The sequence below is a fragment of the Oratosquilla oratoria genome, chromosome 44, assembly GCF_046742065.1.
Source record: "Oratosquilla oratoria isolate Oo_2021 chromosome 44, ASM4674206v1, whole genome shotgun sequence".
Classification (NCBI taxonomy): Eukaryota; Metazoa; Arthropoda; class Malacostraca; order Stomatopoda; family Squillidae; genus Oratosquilla; species Oratosquilla oratoria.
This window is the reverse complement of record NC_134820.1, coordinates 6,637,349-6,653,690: the sequence shown is the minus strand read 5'-3', so window position 1 is coordinate 6,653,690 and position 16,342 is coordinate 6,637,349. Positions and strand designations below refer to the sequence as shown.

At 39.2% G+C, this 16,342-nt stretch overlaps 1 protein-coding gene across 2 annotated transcripts in view; it reads left to right on the top strand.

Annotated features, from left to right (window-relative positions):
* LOC143022175 (uncharacterized) overlaps nucleotides 1–16,342 on the top strand; it is a 52,414-nt gene that overhangs the window by 12,216 nt on the left and 23,856 nt on the right. Inside the window, exon 2 of one of the 2 annotated variants that reach the window (XM_076180278.1) lies at nucleotides 1,820–1,998. The exons of the other annotated variant lie outside the window; for it this stretch is intronic. The gene's annotated coding sequence lies outside the window, so the exon portion shown is untranslated. The remainder of the gene's footprint in view (nucleotides 1–1,819; nucleotides 1,999–16,342) is intronic. 2 annotated transcript variants of the gene reach the window in all.

Genomic DNA, 16,342 nt, shown 5'->3' with positions numbered 1-16,342 from the left:
AAGAATTTGACTCGTACTGAAGTGGTTACATTTGCCTATTACCAAAATCTATATGTATATATATGTTTATATTTGCTTGTGCATGTAGATATTGGTTTTTAACATTTCCCAAGAATTTTAGAAATATTAATTACTTGTCTTTTATGGTGTAGCTTGATTCTGCTGATGTGTACTTTTTTCAGTAGCAAATGAGTCATTTATGAGTTTTGATAATCTACATCCTGCATACAATGTCTGGATGTAATCAGGAAATCCGAGTTATTAATATGAATTAATCTCTAGTCATGTCTTCATTTTCTGCCCTTTCACAAATATTAGAACATTGATCTCAATTTTTTTTCTTCTATGTGTTATTTCCAATTTTCATGCAGATACTAAAAGGCCCAGCCAAGGCATATACCTATCCTTTACCCATTCAACACCCATCTGTGTTCCCTTTTATCTTGATTTCTTTTGGATGGTGATCCCTGTCTCCCACTCATTGACTGGCTCATAAGCAATGCAGCAAGACACAATACCTCCTCAGCAATATATTCATGATCATATCACTTGCTGCTCCATCAAGAAACTGATAGACAACACATTGCTGCATGTCAGACCCACTGATACCCATCACTCTGAATCCTCTCTTCCTTGAGGGGATAGAATCCACCTGGCCAGCGCCCTCTAGCCCTTCAAAGTTACCAGAAGAGGCTGGATGACAGCATCACAAATAACTGTCCAGGATGTAACACTCCACTTCCCTCAAGTTCACTCCATCTACTTCTGCCTTTCACTCTCTTTGTGTTTGTCTTTCTTTATTCTTTCCAATTTTCAATTTCGTTAAAAACTGCACCCCTTCAGCAGAAATGGATTTTGCTAATACATTCTAGGGCACTTTTTTCAACTGCCAGAATATTAAAGAATGCTAATTGAAGGATCTGTGTGTGTATTTTATATATATATATATATATGTATATATATATATATATATATATATATATATATATATATATGTACACATATACAGGAAACTATAGTCTATTCCTGATTTTTATTTGATCATGACATACTATTTTGCACACCCACACTAAATACTCATTACCCATATAAGAGTGGTCAAGTCAAATCATGCACCTACTTAAACATTAAACCCCGTGTAAGGTCCATTGCATCTAAGAACCTCTTGTAGATAAAGGGTCATCTGTGTACCACACCATACTCATGAGTCCAGGGCAAATTTACTTATTCTCTCCAGTTTTTGTATATTTGGAGGACCCATATGCGTCTTTGGCAATAGTGTCACTCATTTCATTAGCACAGGTGGTGCTAAAAGACGGGAGGGAGGGTGGAGGGGAGTGGAGTGTATTTAGGGATGGAATGGGTGGGAATGATTTTATGCCTTTTTCTTTTTGGCTACCTCCCTTGTGAGGGGGAAAAAGCCTTGGTATATGTATGTATGTATTTTTTTTTATTTATTTATTATTATTATTCTTTTTTTTTAAGAACTTCAACTTTTTGTAACTATACCTGTTTTGCCTGGAATACTGGTTTTATTAGACATTTTAGATTTATCAGTAATAAACATCCTATATGGAATAGATTTAACCTATTTGCAGTAGACATTGTGCCCACTATATACTTCTGCTTGCAACTGAAATATACTTATTTTTGCACATATAACCACCATACTGCAGATACATTACCTCAAACACTGTCCTCTGGACTTGTGCCCTGCCATCTGAAAGCATACTCATCCAGGTATATTATAACCAACCCAGCAACTAACCTGCCTGCTAACCATACCCTGCCTGATTCAGAATTAACCATCCTTCTTCAGACATGCCTTGCCTGCTGCAGAGATGCCCTACCTTCTGTAGACATACCCTGCATACTGCAAATATATCCCTCCAGCTGCAGATAGTATATTGCCCCTCTTGGTTAGGAATGCCACCACCAGGTTTCGCCAAATAATTTTCCCATCTATGTGGAATTCCACATTGGCCTCAGCATCCCTAGGTTTGTGCTCAGTCTCTTTGTTTCTAGGATTCTTAGATCAGTTGCTCAAACCTTTTTGTAACAAAAACAATAGAGAAGAAATAGTGTTATGTTAAATCCTTTGCATTGGTGATGCCCTCCTTATTTCAGTAGAGTAGAAAGGTTAGTGTTTACTTAGTAGAATATATTTAGCACATCACTCTTGATAAAGACCAGTGACAAGTACTCACAAGATGGAGAGCAAATCTGCCCATTTTTAGAAACCGACAACCCATCACCACCATCAGAAGGTGCAGCCTTGTGGATGTGACACTTAGTCTTGGGTCTGGGCCCAAGATCTCCATCAACATTGACTGTAATTCTTACACTTTTTCACACATGGAAAGCTGACAACTATCAGTTGCTCCTCTCCAACTACTTTCAGTTGGTGACATAGAAACAGTTCCATACCAGCACAGCACAGACAGCAGTTTCTTCCCACAGATATATAGGAAGGTTTGGAGACTGGTGCCAGCCACTGTGGGGCTGCGAATTTGCCACACGGTGAAACTCGAGGCATCAATTAGTAGTAGTAGTAATTATTGTGAGGTACCCCTGACAGGTGATTGTAGATTGAGAGAAGCAAGTGCCTTGGGGAATTAAAAAGTATAACGGGAAATAGGCATTTGGGAATGGATGCTAAGAGGAGATTGTGCTGATAGCACTGTATGGGGCAGAGACATGGGGCATAAGAGAGGAAGAATTTAAATGTATTTGAGATGAAATGTCTGAGAAGTATGGTAGGGGTTACAGGGTTGGATAGAGTGAGAAACAAGAAGGTGAGGAGGAGAGCAGAGGTGGAAAAGGAGATGGGAGGTAGGGATGATGAAAGGGTGATGGGATGGTTTGAACACATGGAAAGAATGAGGGAAGAACGATTAGTAAGTGTGGAAAACAGGTGAGTGGAGTGAACATGAGGGGATGACTGAGGATGAGATGAATGGATGGGGTAAAAGAGGTGTTGAGCAAGAGGGGAATGTCTGATGAACAAGGAAGGGAGAAGGCAGGAATAGGATTGAATGGAGAATGGGTGTGTATGGATGATACTGTGATGCATGGAAGGGAGTGTGTAGGGGATAAAGGTGGGGGTTAGGGAGTGCAACCCCAAGTACTGAAAGGTATCCACTTACTCCAGCCTTTCTTCTTTAAGACTTACCTCCAAATTGCTGCCATCCTCTTCTGTACATCTCATCACCTTACTTTTACCCGCATTTACCTTCAATTTTCTCAATTGCATACCCTCCCAAACTCCATCACTAACAGCTTTAATTCACCCTCTGACCTTGCCATAAGCCCAGTGTTGTTAGCAAACAACAACTGGCTCACCTCCCACTTTTCTCCATTTTCTTCAAACATCTCCAATCCCTGCCTGTTACCCTCACATTTACCACCCCACCCCACCCATGTACATGTTGAACAGCCATGGTGACATGACACATCCCTACCAAAGTCCCACCTTTACTTCAAACCATTCATTCTCTCTGTTTCTAATTCTAACACAGGCTCTACCATTGTAAAAACTCTTGACTGCCCTTAACAGCTTTCCTCCAATCCCCTGTATCTGTTAGACCTCCTGCAATGCTTTCCTGTCCACCCTGTCATCAGCCTTTTCCAAATCAATAAATGACCCAAAAAACATCCTTCCCTTTTCCTAAAGCTTCCTCACATATATGTCTTACCATAAAGATCTGATCCACACAGGCCCTACCTTTCCTAAACCTATACTGTTCCTCATCAATTACTCCCTCTGTTCCCCTCCTAATCCTCTCAATTAAAAGCCTCTCATAAGCCTTCCCAACTACACTCGACAAACTGATCCGTCTGAGAATACTACACACATTTGTCACCTTTTCCTTTGTAAAGTGGAACTGTGCAGGCACTCCTCCAGTCCTCCAGCACTCTACACAGTTAGACACATGTTAATCACTCTCACTAGCTAGTCCAATATTACTGTAGCTCCCTTCTTCAGACATTGTATGACACCGATCTAACCCAGGTGCCTTACCTACTCATCATTTTAATAACTACTTGCACTTCAATATAGAGCAAGGTGTCAATAAAGAACAAAATTATAATTTAAGGCATGATGTTGAAACTCAAAACGAATCAAAAAGAAATAATCACAAATTTCTTAAAACAGTGTTCTTTAATGCTCATAGTATTAGGAAAAAAATCCAAGAAATCCAGGTGTATGTCAAAAGCAAAAATCTCGATATAGGAATAACTGAGACATGGTTAAATGGTGGAGAGTTTGAAGCTTAATTCAATGTTGCGGGATTTAAACACTTTCATCATGATGGAAAGCACAAGAAAGGTGGGGGTGTTCTGTTGTACATTAAAAGCAGTGTCCATGCCTGTGTTTTAGAGAAAGTGAAACATGATGCATATGATAGTTTGTGGGTAGAATCAACCCAAACAAATGGACAAAAAATTAATGTAGGTGTAATATATAGGCCAAAGACATTATCATTAGCAGACAACAAAATATTGTTTCAAGAACTGTCTAGTTTCTGCAACTGGGAGTTATTGACTTATTGATAATGGATGATTTAAATTTTACTGACAATGATTGGATGACCCTTGAACATGGCCATATAGGTAGTTGCTTGATAGATTTTCTCAGTGACAATTACTTAGTTCAGTATGTTAAAGAGCCCACAAAACATGGAAATTTACTCAATCTATTGATCACTAGCCGTGAAAGCATGATAACTGATGTAGAAATTGGTGAAACTATTGCAAGTAGTAATCACAACTTAGATTCAAACTGCTAAAAAAAATTAGAATAGATACTTGTGTATCTAGAATACCCAATTTCAGTAAAACTCAGTTCATAGGATAATGTCAGGAGCTTCAGCTTACAGATTGGGAGGCAAAATTAAGCAAAAGACCTGTGGATCAGATGTGGGAAATATTTCAAAATATGCTTACTAAGGTGATTCATGCCTACATTCTGTTTAAGGACAGACACCCCCAAATCAGTCTCGCCCAAAATGGCTTGACAAAGAAACTGAAAAAAGTATTGCTAAAAAGAGACAGGCTAATAAGAAATGCAAGTGCTTGGGTGCACCTAATGACTATCAAAGTTATATAATACAGAAAGATTTAAAAAAGACAATAAAAATATAAAAACAACAATGCAAAATGAATATCTCTGATAAATCCAAAGAAAATCCCAAACAATTCTATAGTTACATTAGAGATAAAAAAGTTATTAGGAATCACATTAGCCCACTATTATTTGCTGATGGTCAACTTGAATATTCAAATGAAGGAATGTGTGATATTTTAAAAAATGATTTTAGCTCAATATTCATAAACAAAACACCTCCCAGTGAACTCCAAATTGAAACTCGTTAAAAGTGAACTTACATATATGCATACATATACCAAAGGCTTTTTTCCCCTTACAAGAAAAGTAGCCAAAAAACAAAGGCATAGAAACCACTCCCACCCATTCCATTCCCAACATACTCCACACCCTTCTACCCTCTTCCTGCATGTTATTGTGGCAAAGTAGCATGCAGCTGATACTTTAAGGTCTGTATGGGGCACCCCTATGGACCAGAACCACACATCATTTTGTCTGTAATAGAGGAAATTTCTGTTCATGGAGAAATGATGACACTTTTATTATACTGCGACTGTCCTTCCGCTATGCTATCCCCCCACCCCTTGTTACTGTCCTGTACCATTTCTTTGAATATTCATTTCCTTTTTTGCCTAACCCTGTGGTGGGGGAAAAAACTGCTGCCACCAAGTCTTCCCACTTGAGTCATACGAGGTGACAAAAAATGGGATGGGGATAGGACTAGGAATCCTGCTACCTGTAGCCCCAAAGGGGGCATTCCTAAAGAAAAGTAAAGGCATAAGAGGGTCTAGTAGGGTGAAATTACTACGGTAACTATAAAAATTGATTTTTTTTTATTAGTGGAGTTCCTCAGGGTTCTGTTCTTTTTTTTCAAGTCCTTTGCATTTTTTCCATTTTATCCAAGCTTTATCTCTTTTGTCTTTTAACTCCCTACATCTTTTGTTGTACCAGCACTTTACATATTCTTTTTCTTGCTTTTGTCTTGGGACATACTTTTTCCATTCCTTTATAAATTTTTGTCAAAATATTCCATTTCTCTTCTGTTGTTTCCTCCTTGTGTATTCTTTCCCAGTCTGCTTTTTGAAAGAATTCCCTTAATTTATCAAAATATTTTTTTTCATATCAATCTTAATTTTTTTTCATGTATTTTTCCTCATTTAGTTCCAGTTCAACCAATATGTGGTCACTTTTACTTATTGGTGTCTTATATTCAATCTTGTCCTCTATTTCAGGTTCTGATGTGATTATTAGGTCCAGTCTCGATGGTTCTTCCTCATTTCTATACCTAGTATTCTCTTGAATCCATTGCATCATTGTATGTTCTATAATTATATCAAGTAGTACATTTCCCCATAGATTTCTTTACAATTAAAGTCACCCATTATAATTATTCTTCCCCATCTTCCATTATCTTATTTAATGTTATCCTTGTGTCTTCTAACATACTTTTGTGTTCTTTTTCTTCCCACAAAGTCATTTTAGGAGGCACATAATTTACTACAAACTTCCTGCTCTTCCCATCCTTGTCCTCCACTTCCATCATAATCATCTCTACTCTATTCTTTCCATATGTGACATTCCTCACATTTATATCTTAGGAACATAACTCCACCCCCTTGTTTTACCTCTCTGTTTCTAATCCAATAATTATATGCACCATGTCCTACACTGTTAGGTGGTAGTGGACCTTTCAATTTTGTCTACAATTCCCATTATGTCCGGTTCTTTTTTCTTCAGGTAATCATTCAGTTCATTCAAGCCTGTTATTAAGCCATCTATATTTGTATAGGACACTTTTAATTTTCTGCTACTTCCATTGTGTTTTCTGTTTCCCTTTTGTTTTTCTCTGCTGTGAACCATTTCTTCACTTTCATATTCACTACTCTCCAATAGAAATTCTCTTTTTCTGACTGTTCTTTTCTCGTTTTTTTTTTTTTTTTTTTTTTTTTTTTTTTTTTTTTTTTTAGCTTCTAGTCTTTTTGTTTTCCCCTCTTCTCTTTCCTCTTTATTCATTTCTCTTTCTTATCCATACCTGTTTATATTGTTCACTGTCTGCTAGTTTCCCTGTTTTTGCTAAGATATTCTCTACTGTCGTTTGTGACCTGAATTTGATCTTAATTGGTCTGGTCTTATCTGTATTATATTTCCCTAGTCTTTATATTTCTTCAATTTCTTTTCCTGTTTCTTGTCCATCCTCTTGAACTACTTCTAATATATTGTTTACCCTTTCCTCTTGTGGTCCTATTTAGATTATACTTCTCTTCCATCCCTAATATAATTATACTTTTCTTTTTGTCTGCTAAGTCTCTTACTATATTCTCCTCTTCTCTTATCACTTTGATAATTGTGTCCTTAGTTTGTTCTTTCATCTCTTGTTTCACTATATCTGTAAATACAACTTTGTTATTTTCGTTGACTTTTCTCCAACCCTGTGCTTCGTTTGCTATGGACTCTTTATTCTCTTTATTATTATTCTTTAATTCCTTATTCTCATCTTTTACTTCTTTTAACTGTCTTTTTAATTCTTGGTTCTCCTTTAGTTCTTCCAATTTATCAACTCTTTCCGTAATCCGTGTAAGTTGGCTGAACCTAGCATCCCAATGTTTGGTCATTTTCTCTAGTTTTTCCGCTAGACTTGCTAATCGGGGGAGGTTGGCATCCCCCCTCATTAAATCCATGGAAATTATTATCTCCACTTTCTATTGTGCTGTTCTTATCTATATTTCTTAACTTAATGCTTTTACTGATATTTTCGACTTCTCCTGCATCGTCTGCAGCTGTCTTGTTGACATTTCTCGTGCTGTCCGGGGGAACCCGTTCATCACCTTCCTCATTTCCTTCCATTTCCCTCAGTAATCCCTCCCTTTCTCCTTTTTCTTCACCTTTCCACTACATCACGAGCTTTCCCCTTCCTTATTAATACAACAAAGGTACTCCCTTGTTGTTGTTGTTGTCGTTCCCTAGACTGTCTGTCCGAGCAGTCCCGTCTCCCCAAGGAATGCCATAGCCGAAACTGGGTTTTCCCACAAATCCTTTATAGAGCGTATGTTGTGTTGTTTGCATGCATGATTGTGTATAATGCAGTCTTCCATTATGTGTTGTATGGTATGGGGTGAAGTGTTACATCCTGGGCAGCTGTTCACAACACGGTCATCCAGCCTCTTCTGGTAGCTTAGAAGTGCTGGGTGGTGACCGCACCGCAGTCTGGCCAAGTGGACTCTGTCCTTTCGTGGGAGAGAGGATTCAGAAGGGTGGATATCAGGGGGTCTGGCATGCAGCAGTGTGTTGTCTTTCAGTGTGTTAACCCCTTCCATACGGTGCCGCACACGTAGGCGTCATGGGGAGCGAGTGTATTCCCGAGGCTGCCATATCGGCGTCTTGATTATATTTATTGTAGTCGCCCCTGTGTTTTTACATTCTCTCAAATGTGCCCTGAATTCCATTCTCTGTGGTATTCAAAATTCGCGGGTGAAAGAGAGAACGATCGATATAAGCGGTGACTATATTTTATGATGCGAGTATTATTACGACACGTCGTACGGCTGGCATTGGCTGCTGCCACTGAGATCTAAGTCCATGACGCCTACGTGTGCGGCACCGTATGGAAGGGGTTAATGGAGCGGTGAGTGATATGATTATGAATATGTTTCCGGAGGCTGGTATTTGGTGGTTGTGGAGGAAGAGAAGAGAGTATCTGTGCGTGATAAAGGTCTTTGGGTGTTGTTTTAATGTTTCTTGGTGTTTGTGGTGGCTGCGGCAAGTGTTTGTGTGCCTCTCATGTCGAAGTGGTCCTTGACTTTGAGGACTTTTGTTTCATGGTGTAAATGGTCTGTAGGTGTTGTATTTGTGCAGCCTGTAATTGTTTTTAGGGCTTTGTTTTGTATGATTTGAAGGGTGTTGTGGTGTGTCTCACTGAGATTAGGAGCCCATGCAGGACTCGCATAATTCAACACTGAGCGTATGCATTGTTTGTATATTGTTATATTAGTTTCTTTGTTTTGTCCAAATGTTGTTCCAGTGATTGACTTAAGTGCGTTAAGTCTGGGTGTGCTTTTGTTTTTTATGTTTGTGATGAGTTGTTTGAAAGACATGGATGTATCGTATGTTACACCAAGAATTTTCGGTGTGTTTGTGTGTGGTATTAGAGTGTTGTTGATGTAGAGATGAGGTATGTATTTGTGTTCTTTTGTCCAGTTGGTGAGAAGTGTTGCTGTAGATTTGGTTGGAGCTATTTTGAGTCTGTTTGTGATGAACCATGTGTTGAGTGTGTCAAGGTATGGCTGGATTATTTCTGCAGCTTTGTCTGTGTTACGATGTGTGCATGTGATTATTATGTCGTCTGCGTAGGAAGAGATTTGTATTTCTGAGGTGTCTGGCGTGGGTAAGTCATGCATGTATAGATTAAATAGTGTGGGGGATAGAACCGAGCCCTGTGGTACTCCGTTCTTAATGTTTCTGATGTGCGATGATTGGCCATTATATGACACGTAAGCATTCCTACCTGCCAGATAATTGGCCAGCCATCTTTTGGTGTTATTGTGCATGTCTGTGTTATATATTTTATTTGTTAGGTTGTGGCGGGGGATAGCATCAAAAGCTTTACTAATGTCTAATGTTATAAGAAGTGTTCTTTGGTGGGGCCTATCTGAATTGATGCCATCTAAAATTCTTTGTGTGAGGTTTGTCAGAAGAGTGTTTGGAGTGTAGTGGCCTAAAACCGTGTTGTGAGTCAGCAAGGGGAATATGTGGTGTGACAAGTTTAAGTATTAGGCGTTCAATGACTTTAGAGGGGGTGCAGAGAAGTGTGATTGGATGATGCGATGTTGGGATCAATGAATCTTGAAGTTTTCTTGAAGTTCCAAACTTCGTTGTCACTTTGACCGACGTGTGTGTGTGTATATTCAGGGGGGCTCAGCTTTCACATCATTAAACAGCAGTATGCACAATTACAACAGGAGAAGAGAAACTTGAAGGTAATTGATCTATCAATCTATATACCAAGAGCTTTTTCCCCCATATAAGAGAGGTAGCCAAGTCAAAGGCATGTACCAACTCCCACCCATTCCACTCCCACCACCCTTTCCTCCCTCTCATCTTAGCCCTCATGGATGATGGGTCATCCCTGCATCTTGCCCACTGCCCTGGGTCAGAAGCAATGTAGCAAGACACAGTGCATCCACAGCAAGGCAGTTTCACTTAATCAGCGACTCCCCTCTCCTTCCCCTTATGCAGAAGAATAGGAGACAGGGAGAAATCCCTTTGGGCTGTGTCAAAATATCATTAATGCATAAGCACCTCCTACCTCCCTCCCTTGCATAACAGTATCATCTATATACAACTACTCTTGACTCATCCTTATCTCCTACCTTCTCCCTTCTTTGCACAATACCTCCCTCATCCCATCCATCCATCTCATCCTCAGTCATCCCCTCAAATTCACTCCCCCTACCTCTGCCTTTCACTAATCTTTCTTCACTCATTCTTTCCATGTGTCCAAACCATCCCAATGCTCTTTCATCAGCCCTATCTGTCATCTCCTTTTCCACTCCCACTCCCCTCCTCACCTCCTCATTTTTCACTCTTAGTAATCCCTACCATACTTCTCAGATAATTAGTACTTTCAAATTATTACATCTTCAAACATAATTCATAAATATAAGAGTGTGAGGGGGGGTAAGTATAAAACAAAGAAGGAACATGGGCATAAAGGGAAGGAAAGGGAGTACACATATACGCGGGAATGAGGAGAGGTGCATGACCTTACCTTCCTCCCTCTACCTGACTACTGCTATGTTCAATCTGGCAGCTATGCCTTAAGAATTGATTCAGTAAACAGTTTATTGCATTTAAAATGCCCACAAGTCATATTCATGTTCTTTGCATATATGCCTTGGATTAAACATGAGTCAATCACATTTCTCTCAGGCAGGCTTCTGGACCTCACTATGATCATAGCCCCAGACCAATTGATATGATGATAAATGCTTTGTGCTAAAACAAAACATTATTTTCTTGGACAGCTCTCACACTATATTTATGATGGGAAGCCCTTGTTTTCAAGTTTTTCCCGTTTTGCCCTAAATAAAATTTCTCAGTCATGACATGGAATCTTGTGTACAACAACTTTGTTGTTAGGCTCTTCCTGATGAGGTTCATCTTGATAATATTGTTGTATTTGAAAACTACCCTAACATCCAGTTTCTTTAGAATGTTGACAACTCCAAGAAAATTTTCATGATAAGGGAGCAACAGAATCTTAAGGGTGTTCTCATTATTTGGTTCCTCCTTATCAATTCTAAAAAAAAAAAAAAAAAAAAAAAAAATGGTGTTGCAACTGGTTGAGAATATGAAAAGGGTATTTTAACTTTTCCCTAATATTCTGGATAGCTCATATTTCTTCCTCAAAATTTCTGTGTCTGAAATCCTGTATGATATATAGAAATATTCTCAAAATTGAAGCATAATTTCCATTGAATTAGCTTTTAACCCCATATGTTGTTAGGGATGCTTTGTCTTTCATTCTGAATGCAGCTAGGCTATTTTTTTCCTTGGCATCCTTTTAGTAATAACAAAGTGAGCTCTAACAACTCCCTATTTCAACTGTAACCCGCTTATTGTAAAAAGATGTACATCATAGTTTTCAGAAAAAATAGACTTTTTATGATATTTAAGGTATAATTACAACTTGGTTTTCCTTCACATAAAGGAAAGTGATTAACATTTGTCAGAATATTTTATTTCATAACTTATTGCAGTGGTTTTTGCAGTTTATAATCGGCCTCCTGATTTTTTATTTTATTTTTATTATTATTTTCTTTTTTATATATTATTTATGGGATGGTTTGGACACATGGAAAGAATGAATGAAGAAAAATTATTAAAAGAGGTGTGGAAGGAATGAACATGAGGGGGTGACTGAGGATGAGATGGATGGGTGGTGTAAAAGGGACATTGGTGAAGAGGGGAATGTCTGTTGAGGAAGGATGGGAGAAGACAGAAGATAGGGGTGAATGGAGAATGGTTGTGTATGGATGATGCTGTGATGCATGAAGGGGAGTGGGTGGGGGATGGGGATGATTGAGTATGTGTGAAAAATAAATTGATGTAGTCCTAAGGGATTTCTTCCCATCTCCATTTTGCATGAGGCGATGGAGATAGGGGGGTCACCAATTTGATGAAGCGGCCTTGCTGTGGATGTATTGTGCCTTGGGGGCACTGCGTCTGACCCAGGGCAGTGGGTGAGATGCAAGGATGACCCATCATCCATGAGAAGCCCGGGTAGGAGGGAAGAAGGGGGGGTAGATGGGAGTAGTGTGTGTGGGGGATGGAATGGGTGGGAGTGGTTTATGCCTTTGTTTTTTGGCTACCTCCCTTATAAGGGGGAAAAAGCCTTTGATGTATGATGATACTTTATTATACTGTGACTGTCCCTCCATCATGCTGTCCCCCCACTCTTAATACTGTCCTGTACAATCTTTCTGAATATTATTATTATTATTATTATTTTTTTTTTTTTTTTTTTTTTTTCTTTTTTTTTTTTTTTTACCAAATCCTGTGGTGGGGAAAAAGAATACTGCCACTAAGTGTTCCCACTTGAATCATAAAATACGACAAATAGGGGAGGAAGATAGGACCAGGCATCCTTTTCCCTGTAGTCCCAAAGGGGACATTCCTTTGAAAAAGGGAAAAAAAAAAGCAATGGCATAAAAAGGTCTGGGAGTTTTCCAACCAGTACCCTAAGGTTTGGGTCTTTTGATGTGCATGGATGTGGTACAGATGAGAGTAAAAGGGAAGAGATAGGCAGTATGTTTGTAAGAAGAAAGATGGATGTGTTGGCATTGAGTGAAACTAAGTTGAAAGGGAGGGGCATGTTTGAGTCTGGGAGTGTAGTTAGGAGGGTCTCAAGAGTGAAGAGAGGATGAGGGAGAAAAGGGGTGGCTATACTAGTAAGTGAAGAGATAGGTAAGCATGTGGTGGAGTGGAAGGAGGTTTCTTCAAGGTTAATGTGGATGAAGATGAAACTGGGAAGGGAGATGTGGGCCTTTGTCAATGCATATGGGCCTGGTAGCGAGAAGAGTGTAGAGGAAAGGGAGACTTTTTGAATAGATTTAAATGAGTGCATAGAGGATTTAGGGAGAAATGTCAATGTAGTTGTATTGGGAGACCCTAATGCTAGGGTAGGAAATGAACCAATAAATTGAGTGGTTGGGAAGTGTGGAGTTCTAGGAAAAAATCATAGTGGAGAGTTGATGGTGGAGATGTGTCTAGAGAGTTGATGATAGCAAATACAGTGTTTAGGAAGAAAATTGAGCATAAGTACACATGGGAGAGGGTGGTGGATGGAAGGGTGGTAGATAGGGCTTAATCACCTCATTACAAGTCAAATTCTTGTGTGCAGCATTGGGTGCCATGTGAACAATGCATCACACTACTTACATTATAAAATATAAAGTCATTGCTGTATTAACCCCTTCACTCGGGCCAAAATCCTGCAGGCAGGATTAGCTGCCAGACGTGCGATGTTGCATCATAATTCTTGCATTATAAAAAATATAGTTATCGCTGTATATTGCTCGTTCTCTTTCACCCGTGAATTTTGATAACTATAGAAAATATGATGAAGCCAGTTTACAGAGTATATGGTTCACGCAGGTACAACTACAATATATATAATCAAGACGCCGACATCGGCATCCTCATGCACCCACTTGCTCCTTATGATGCCTATGTAGGCGTCATTGTATCGAAGGGGTTAATCATTCTCTTTTACTCTGAGTAAGAATAAATACAAAATGTGATCATACCAGTTCACAGAAACTGGGGGTAACTCATGCACAGCTACAAAGAAATGAAATCAAGATGCCGATGCCGGCATCCTTGTGCTTCATTGTGCCTATGTAGGCATCATCGTACCAAAGTGGTTAATGGACCACATAGTGGCAACCAGGAGAATAGTAGGAAAAGTTTTGGATGCACATGTTCTAAGGGGAGAGAGTGGGAGAATATCAAATCTTTTTTTGGTGGAAGGTAAATTGAGGGTGGAGGATAGATGGAGAAAAAGTAAAAGGACAGAAGGTAGGGAGGTGCTTAAAGTCAACTGCTTAAATGAGAAAAAAAAGGAGGAGTACAGACGCTCCTCTACTTACATTAATTCGTTTTACGTTTTTTCGATTTTACGTTTGAACTGACTGAAAAAAAAAAAAAAAAAAAAAAATTAGTTTAGTGCGCTCTCCGTAGTTCAAACGATACTTGTGCACGACGCTGCGTCCATTGTTTACATTGCACAACGACAAACTGAACATGCCTTGCCTCATCATCATCATCCTCCTCCTCCTCCTCCTCCTCCACCATCTCAATTTATGTTGCTTGAATTTAATTTATTTGAAATTAATGTTATTATTTTACAATGTTATGTGTATAATTAATGATTTAGGGGTGTTTTATAAGATACGGTAATAGAATTTACGGATGTATAGTACAGTAACAACTTACGTTCATTTTCAACTTACGTTCGGCCGTTCGGAACGTAACTAAAACGTAAGTTGAGGAGCGTCTATAAGAAGAAGCTGAGAGAGAAGTGGGAGGGAGTGAAGGATAGAGTAGAACTAGGAGTGGTGGAAGAATGGGGATGGTTCAAGGAGGGAGTCACAAGGTGTGCAAAGATAGTGTATGGAACAAGGAGGATGGTAGGAAATAGAAGGAAGGATAGTGAGTGGTGGGATGATGAAGCAAAGGAGGTTGTTGAAAAGAAGCAAGCATTCACACATTGGTTACAAAATAGGACAAGAGAATCATATGAGAGGTACAAAGAAAAGAGAAGTAAAACATAAGATAAAGGAAGAAAAGAGGAGAGCAAATGTGAAATGGGGAAAGAGTATGACAGAAAAATTTGAAAGCAATGAAAATATGTTTTGGAGAGAAATTAAGAGAGGAAGAGGAGGTGAATGAAGTAGAGAAGAAAAGTCTAAGGAGATATGGTAATGGAAGAAACAGCAGTAAGAGGAAGATGGGCAGAGTATTTGAGGGAGTTGCTAAATGTGAAGGGGGATAGGGAGGGAAAGGTAGTTGTAGTGTGAAGCATGAAGAAAATGACAACAATGAGTGAGGAAAATAGAGGAGAAATAAGGAAAGATTAGGTGAAGGCAGTTGTTAAGATGATGAGAGCAAGTAAGGCATCTGGGTTGGATGGATGTCATGCAGAATGTCTAAAAAAAAAAAGAGGTACGTTGATGGTGGACTGGCTGGTTAGATTATTTAACGTTTGTTTAAAAGAGGATAGAGTGCTGGAGGACTGCCTGTATAGTTTTACTTTACAAAGGAAAGAGGGACAAGTATGTGTGTAGTAGTTTTTAGAGGGATTAGTTTGTTAAGTGTAGTTGGGAAGGCTTATGGGAGGGTTTTGATTGAGAGGATTAGGAACAGGGAGTAATTGGTAAAGAACAGTGTGGGTTTAGGACAGGTAGGGGTTGCATGGATCAGATTTTTGTAGTAAGGCAGATGTGTGAAAAAGCTTAAGGAAAAGGTAAGGATGTTTTTTGGACCTTTATGAATCTGGAAAAGGCTTATTACAAGGTAGACAGGAAGGCATTGTGGGAGGTGTTGCAGATATATGGGATAGGAGGAAAGCTGTTGAGAGCAGTCGAGTTTTTACAAGAGTATTAGAGCCTGTGTTAGAATGAGAAATGGAGAGGGTAATTGGTTTGAGGTAAAGGTTGGACTTTGCCAGGGATGTGTTATGTTGCCTTGGCTGTTCAATTAATCATGGATGGGGTGGTGCGAGAGGTAAGGGGTCAGGGATTGGAGATGGTGAAAGGAAATGGAGAAAAGTGGTGAGATAAGCCAGTTGTTGTTTGCTGATGACATTACACTTGTTGCAGGATCAGAGTGGGGATTGAGGAAGTTAGTGACAGAGTTTGGGAAGGTGTGCAAAAGAAGGAAGTTGAAAGTAAATGTGGGTAAAAGTAAAGTGATGAGATGTACAAGGGGAGAATGTGGCAGCAAACTGAAAGTGAGTATTAAGGGAGAGAGACTGGAGGAAATGTAATGTTTTAGATACTCAGGTGCAAATGTGGCAGGAAATGGAGGAGTGGAGGTGGAGGTAGAATGTAGATTGAGAGAAGCAAGTAAATGCCGTGGAGGGTTGAAAAGTGTAATTAGAAATAGACATTTGGTAATGGATGCTAAGAGGAGATAATGTGAAGGAGTGATTGTGCCAACAGTACTATATGGGGCAGA